The sequence below is a fragment of the Hemibagrus wyckioides genome, linkage group LG13 (assembly GCF_019097595.1).
Source record: "Hemibagrus wyckioides isolate EC202008001 linkage group LG13, SWU_Hwy_1.0, whole genome shotgun sequence".
NCBI lineage: Eukaryota > Metazoa > Chordata > Actinopteri > Siluriformes > Bagridae > Hemibagrus > Hemibagrus wyckioides.
Window position 1 is genome coordinate 26,614,890 of NC_080722.1, and position 7,920 is coordinate 26,622,809.

The window sequence follows — 7,920 nt, forward strand, 5'->3', positions numbered from 1 at the left end:
CCACTCGATTGTGGCTAAATGAAAGACTTTGGTGGCTATATTTCCCCCCAGTTCCTCCCACTCTCCCCTAACAGCATTAGCTGTACTTTAGGGCCGATATTGTTTCCTATCAATTCTATTCAGGAGAAATGTGAGCTCGCGAGCGTCATTATGAAGCAGTTAATGAAATCATACAAGGTGTTTATGCATGCCGGATCTCGGGACGGCGTAATCTTACGGCTTATTAAAAGTGAACTTACCTCCAGTCTCGTCTGTAGAGGGCTGATTAGCTTCGGATGCTCACGAATCGAATGACGGGCGCTGAGACTCGGGGTCAAAGGTCACGGTTCGATTATCACTCACGCGTCAGCTTAATCGTCGGACTAATACGTGCACGAGCAGGCGCGCGTGTCTCTGGGGCGAAGGCCGCAAAAACCCAAGTACGGAGCCTGAACAGACGTATGCTAATGCAATCTGGGAATATAGTAAAGATAATAGTGATGAGTGAGTGGGTGAGCTTCTGTTTTTCTGATAAACACACCCACACCTGACCGACTTTTACAGAACTTAAGTTCTACAGATAAACTTTTATACACTGCTTTCCCTCGCTCTTATTTGCATGATCTGATCTAATTCTTCAGCTTTTGAATGGTAATTAAAGTCGTATTTGTCTGTGAGTGAGAGTCCATGCCACGCTCCCTTCTATGATAGATTTTGGAAAAGAATTTGTCGTCTTCCTACACATTTACACTGTTTTAAAAAAAAAAAAACAACCTTCAAGAGGGAGTAGGTAAGAGTTTTCACCTTCTAAAGGATAGATAGATAGATAGATAGATAGATAGATAGATAGATAGATAGATAGATAGATAGATAGATAGATAGATAGATAGATAGATAGATAGATAGATCTATATCTATCTATATCTATATCTATCTATCTATCCCTGTAAATAAAAAATGATATAAAATTATAGACCATTTTTGTAGACTCTCTAAAAAGCAAGGCAGATCACTTTTAGAGAAAAACCTATGGAAAGTTCTTGAAGGTTTGTGTGAATCTTCCTCTAAACCCATTTTTTTCTTATACCACAACATGACACTGAACGAGAAGTGATGTCATTTTAAAGGCCATTGGTGGTCAGATTTATATGATATACAGAAAAGTTTCATTTCTATCTGAAAGCATGTTAATGTTGTTAATATTTACATCCAGATTTACATCGTTTTATAAATGTCTTAAAAACCTCTGGATGTTTTTTATATTGTTTTATTCCAAACTCTGAAAATGTTATTTTGCTCAGACCTGCTGCATGTACAGTGACTGAAAAATACCCTTAACTTTCTCTCTTTGTGTGTGTGTGTGTGTGTGTGTGTGTGTGTGTGTGATATCTTTTACCATGCTGTAAGCTCTTGGTGTGTTGTTTGACCCACATCTGTTTTTGTTTCATTATAGTACTAATATTTTTAGTATTTTATTTTAAAAAACTATAAGAACAATCTACTATAAATTAGTAATAGCCAGTATTACAGCATTATCTTATGGATACTATTATCAATAGTGTGTTTCATTTTAGATGTGTATCTACATGATAAAAGAAAACATAACTGGACTCTACACTGACTCACGATTGTTGATATTATTGTATATTACTAGCATTAAAATTACAGTTTAGCTTCTTGGAAAGCTTAGAGGGCTTGTGTTTATTAGTACTCCTGACAGAGTGCACTCCCCCGCCCTCTAGCTAGCTCTCTCTCTCTCCCTCTCTATCTCTCTCTCGCTCTGTTTTCCTTCTTACTCCTGAGTAGTTTAACACTAGCAATTTTGTGGCTCCTGAATGATTTGTGGCTCTTAAACCTGGATCTATTTATGGATTACATTTCAATTAAAGTTCAGCCAAAATAAATGTATAAAAGTCACTGTAAAGTATATTGAATAACCCATTTAATAATTCTTTATATATTTACAGATTCTGTGTTTATAGTAGATGTTGAAATCATGCTATAACGTTAGAAACCTAGCGCTGTTTGTTTAGCTGTTTTTAAGAGGAGCGTATTGGACAGACTCGGCACTCAGGGACCCCAGCAGGGCCAAGCACACTGGAGCTGCACTACTTCACTGGGAAATTTCAGAGAGCCTGAAGATGTTTTATAGCAAATTATTTCAGTAAGGCTTTCACAAACTCTGCAGTATCTGTGTGTAACATGCTTTAGCATCTGTTAGTGTCAGGATGAGAGTGTCTCATGATCAGAGCTAAATAAATAAGTATTTTTAATAGATAGATAGATAGATAGATAGATAGATAGATAGATAGATAGATAGATAGATAGATAGATAGATAGATAGATAGATAGATAGATAGATAGATATTTCCAGGATGTGCTGAATGTGTGTAACACAGCAATGTGTGTAACATTTGCACCCAAAAACAATACTGGAATATTGCGTACAGAGAAAGATCTCTTCTGTGCTGTTATCTTAGCAGCAGATCAAACATTTAGCGCTGTTTCTGATCAGCAAACTTAATTAGGCATCAGGAAAATCCCAGCTGAGAACGAACTGATGGTCCACTGCAAGACTTCTCAGCAACAGCAGTGGGAGAGTGGGAGGCCAGTCAGTGTGGGGATTTCCTCTAAGCACCTCAATAATACAAACTCTCTCTCTCTCTTTCTCTCTCTCTCTCTCTCTCTCTCACACACACACACACCACACCAGAAAGACAAAATCAAACAGCAGGACATGATGCATAGAGGAAAAGAAAACTAGTCTTGTGTCACTATGAAATATTTATCATTAAAAATGTTCAGTTAAAATATTGCAAAGTCACCAATAATTAGTCAGCTAGTCCATAAAGAATCAATTAATCAGGCATTCAGTGTCAGCTGCTGATGATATCCGACATTTAAGACTTAATCATATAGAAGTGTATTAATGCATTCAGAGCATCTGAAATTTTCAGAACAGACCGAATACCACACACAAAAATTACCTAGTGGAATTGCTGGTGCGTTATTTTCGGTGCCTACTCACTTTCCCTCGAGCTGTTACGCTCTTCTCCATCTCATCTAGTCAAAGCAGCTTCATGCTCTTCACCACGCAACCTGCTCAAATCTCATTTCAGTCTGTTTTCTCATGAGCAACGTTGCTTCGGAAATATTTGAACAAAGAATAAAAATTTATTTAATTGTTTACTGATGAGTGCAAACATTTTTAAGCCCCTGGGTTTTTTTTTTAATGAACAATAATGAAATGTACATTTGTTCACAAAGAACTTGTGGGGTTAGAAGGTTGGAAACAGGAACATACATTATTTAAGAATCTTACAAGCAGAAATATAAATATAATGCAGATATTTGAACTAATATTAATTTAAGGCTTTACACTATAAAATATCATTTTTATAACCTCTATTTGAACATTTTTAGCTTAATAATGAAAGACCTAAGACATTAAAATATTTACTATAATATATTACATGCTACAAATTGTTGTTCTTCATTTCTTTTTTATTCTCTAAGTCCTGAATTTAATGCTTTCGGACTGTTTTACAAAAAAAAAAAATTCTTCTTCTCAGGAGGACCTTCCCCTCGATCCCCCAGAAATGTGTAAGTATTTGTGTAAGATTTTTGGGGATCTGTGCTCTGGTATTGATTAATCTGTAGAAAGCTTGTGTCCACTGCAGCCTCAGGTCTCATGGCTGTTAATCTGATGTGTTTTTCTGCTCTTTTTGCACATCCACCTTAAATATTGAAGTTCTGAGAGGCTTCTCTGCTCTCCTGGTTATAAAAAGAATTATTTGAGTTACAGTATCATTAGTGTCTCATCCTCACACTTTTCTCCCTGTTCTGATGTTTGATGTGAGCACTAACTGACCGAGATCTGTGTGATGCTATGTTTGAATGAGTTTTCCTCATGCTTCAGGGGGTTTCCTCTGGGTTCTCCAGTTTCCTCCCCCAGTCTAAACACTCTGTAGGCTGATTGGCATCTTTAAATTGTCCGTAGTGCATGTGTGTGTGCGTGTGTGTGTTTGTGCGTGTGTGTGTGTGTGTGCGCGTGTGTGCGTGTGTGTGTGTTTGTGCGTGTGTGTGTGCGCGTGTGTGCGTGTGTGTGTGTGTGCGCGCGCGTGTGTGCGTGTGTGTGCGTGTTTGTGCGTGTGTGTGTGTGTGTGCGCGTGTGTGCGTGTGTGTGTGTGTGTGTTTGTGCGTGTGTGTGTGTGTGTGTGCGCGTGTGTGTGTGTGCGCGTGTGTGTGTGTGTGTGTGTGTGTGTGTGTGCGCGTGTGTGCGTGTGTGTGTGTGTGTGTGTGTGGTGTTGTTGGTTTGGCACCTCGTCCAGGATGTTCCTCTCCTTCTGCCCTGAGGTAGACTGCAGGCTCTCTGTGACCCTGTGTAATATAAACAGTACAGAAAATGGATGAACAATAATATGATGCATGTAAACTAATTATCATTACCATTCTATCATGTGCCATTGTGTTCCTTTATATTATTTTATATTATATTATTTGCTATATATTATTAGTAAATACACAATAAAAGATCTTCAGAATCTTTCAGGTGATTAAAAAAACATTTTGTTGTAAGTTACATAAAATACATAAACATGCTCTATATAAAGGTGGACTGTTCACTGACCTTCCTGCAGGAGAGCTAAGACATCAGCAGAAGATTTACTTTAGCACTTCTCTCTGCTTTGACTTTCACTTACACTGAAACGCATCCATCTGTTTAGAGAATGAGATTTATTCTGGATTCTAAAAAATCTTTTCATATTCATCTTTCATTACCAGCGCTCCAGTCTGTAGAGTTATGACTCTAATAATACCAACAGCTCTGAAAATCTATCTTTCTCAAGCGCAATATAGAAAAGCCATTTATAGAATCATTAGCATCATGAGTTACGTTCAATGCACAGGTTTTTATTCTCCAGACAAAATGGCGCAGGAACTATTTAACAATTGAATATCTGGAATTTTCTTACGGGTTCATAGTAAGAAGTCAAGATATCTGTCAGTCTCTGGAGGAGACTCTCAGATTTCATATTCAGCGATGAGAGAAAGTATGATTCATCTTTTCTTATCACAGCAAATAACTGAAAAGTCACTTGTGTTTTCAAAAGGTGAACAAAAACATTGTTATATTAAACAGAGTGTTTCGTGTCATCTGCATTTGGATATGACCTTTCTGATATGCAGGTTTGTATGTTATAGTGCACTGACTCCAGTTTAAGAGGATCAAAACTTTCAGAATTAGACAGCAGTAGACAGGACTATTCCTTAAACCTCAGTCTGACCCCGTGGTCAAGTAAAGTTCATTGGTGTGAGTGTTTCTCAGCAGGCATTTGTATTAATCACATCTTCTTCTTTTTTTACAGACTCAGTAAAAAGTAATTTTAATTATAACATTTTATTGGAAAACAATATTATTCCAAGAAACATTAGGAACGATTCATTTCTTTATATCTGTTGTACAGATGGAATGAGTATCGAAGTCATTTTCACTTAAAGCCCAAGTTTAGTTTGGATGAAAGAGTGTTATTAGTGATAGTAGAGAATCCTCTGGAGAGGAGGTGGAAGACCTGACAGCGGTGCAGAAGCTGAGAGCAGCGTGCTAGCCTAACATGTGTAGTGTAAAGAAAGGAATATTTGTCGAGCACATTAGCTCACCGAGGGGTTCCCATTGTCAGTGAGGGGAGTGCCCTTAAAAGCCCTGTGCATTCCCCTTTCTCTCTTTTGGGACTGTCTGTGTGGGAGGCTGTGTGGGCTTCCCAATACAGTGGTTCTTAAAGCAGACAGGAACTTTCCTGTGCGTCTCTTCAAACCAGAAACGGCCGGCCTAAGCACAATCCTGCCGTCAGGACAGAGGCGAGAGAGGAGGACAAAGAGGAGAGCGGCGTGCAGAGCGTGGGCTGGAGGATCCTGCCTCCTGAGGAGTCCCGGGGGCTCGGGAGCAGAGCTGGCTCATCATTACTTTTCAGCCAGGTGAAAGCCACGTCCTCCTACTCCCAAATTCCACCATATTCACGCCAGTCGGCCTCCCAGCTGTTGGACAGAGCGCCATAAGAGACGCGACAGCAGTCGAGGAGACAAGAGGCTCGAAATGGTGTGGGCAGATGCTCACTCTCGAAGTTAATGCAAATTAGTGCTATTATCCGGAAGATGATTTCCACTTTTTACACTCTGTGGTTCATAATGCCAGATTGCTGGTGCAAAATAAACAGAGAGGTCACAAAAGCAGAGTGCAGTGTCAGTGATCCTGAACTCAGCAATAAATCATGTTCTGATCTTGTTTTTTTTGGTTTGTTTGTTTTTTCAGCTCTAATGACATTCTGCTTATAAAGATCACACAGTAAATAATGTTAGATGAGCAAAAACAGGCCAGCTTTGGTGAGAGAGAGAGAGAGAGAGAGAGAGAGAGAGAGAGAGAGAGAGAGAGAGAGAGAGAGAACAAGACCATTTCTATTCCCCAGTAAATATTTTTTTCAATGAGTTATGACTCGATTCACATTTGTCTGTTAGCCCGCTGGACACCCACGGAGTTCCACTGAGCTCTTTCTTTCTGCTTGAACACATTGTGCTGAGAACAGAACCGGCTTTGCCCAGGACTCATTAAATCAGGATATTCATGTGAATTCCAGAGACTCAGAACAATTCCAGTCTCAAAGGCCTTCAAGAACTCACATGTCCAGCTGCTGAGCTGGTGTTTGCGTCATGAGATTAAGTAATTTGCAGGTGCAGTTCAGCCACCGTATAACACTACAGATCGTGACGGGGTGCAAAACCCTGGAGAAGTAGCGTAGTCTTAAAAATAAGGCTTGGAATATAGAGAATTACATTATATAGGCAAAGGTTTGTGAACAATGTGGGCCTTCCTGAACCTGCTGCTGCAAAGATAGATAGATAGATAGATAGATAGATAGATAGATAGATAGATAGATAGATAGATAGATAGATAGATAGATAGATAGATAGATAGATAGATAGATAGATAGATAGATAGATAGCAGAGCTTCCCCAGCAAAAGGGGAAAATCTTAGCATTATTGCCTGTGGTTTTGGATTGGGAAGTGTAGTATAGTATGTATAGTACGTATAGTGTATATAGTGTATATAGTATGTATAGTGTGTATAGTGTATATAGTATGTATAGTATGAATAGCGTGTATAGTGTATATAGTGTAAATAGAGTGTATAGTGTGTATTATGTATATAGTGTGTGTATAGTATGTATAGTATGTATAGTGTATATAGTGTGTATAGTATGTATAGTATATATAGTGTATATAGTGTGTATAGTGTAAATAGAGTGTATAGTGTGTATTATGTATATAGTGTGTATATAGTGTGTATAGTATGTATAGTATGTATAGTGTGTATAGTATGTATAGTATATATAGTGTATATAGTGTGTATAGTATATATAGTGTATATAGTGTATATAGTGTGTATAGTGTATATAGTGTACATAGTATGCATAGTATATATAGTATATATAGTGTATATAGTGTATATAGTGTATATAGTGTGTATAGTGTGTATAGTGTATATAGTGTATATAGTATGTACAGTATGTATAGTGAATATAGTATTGACAACCATGTTTGTCTATTAAAGCCTTCAATCTTATTTTTATGATCAGTTTTATGTTTTTTGGGCCTGTATGTGAGTGTACATCAGAAGAGCTTGAGTCATTGAGCTGTGCCTAGGATTACTCTGCTCTCTAGTAGCAATAATTACAAGACACTTGGGTTAAGCTCACAGCATCGGTCAACATAAACAAAGTACTCGATGATGTCACCTGATAAAAAATTACCACAGTGCTGCATTAATGAAGCTGAGTTGCTTGGTAAGGAATTTCCAGGCTGTGGAAACATAACAACTTTGCATATTGTGCTATTTTACATCTCTTATCAGTTCTGTGGTTTTACATCTAGTGTTACATCACTTT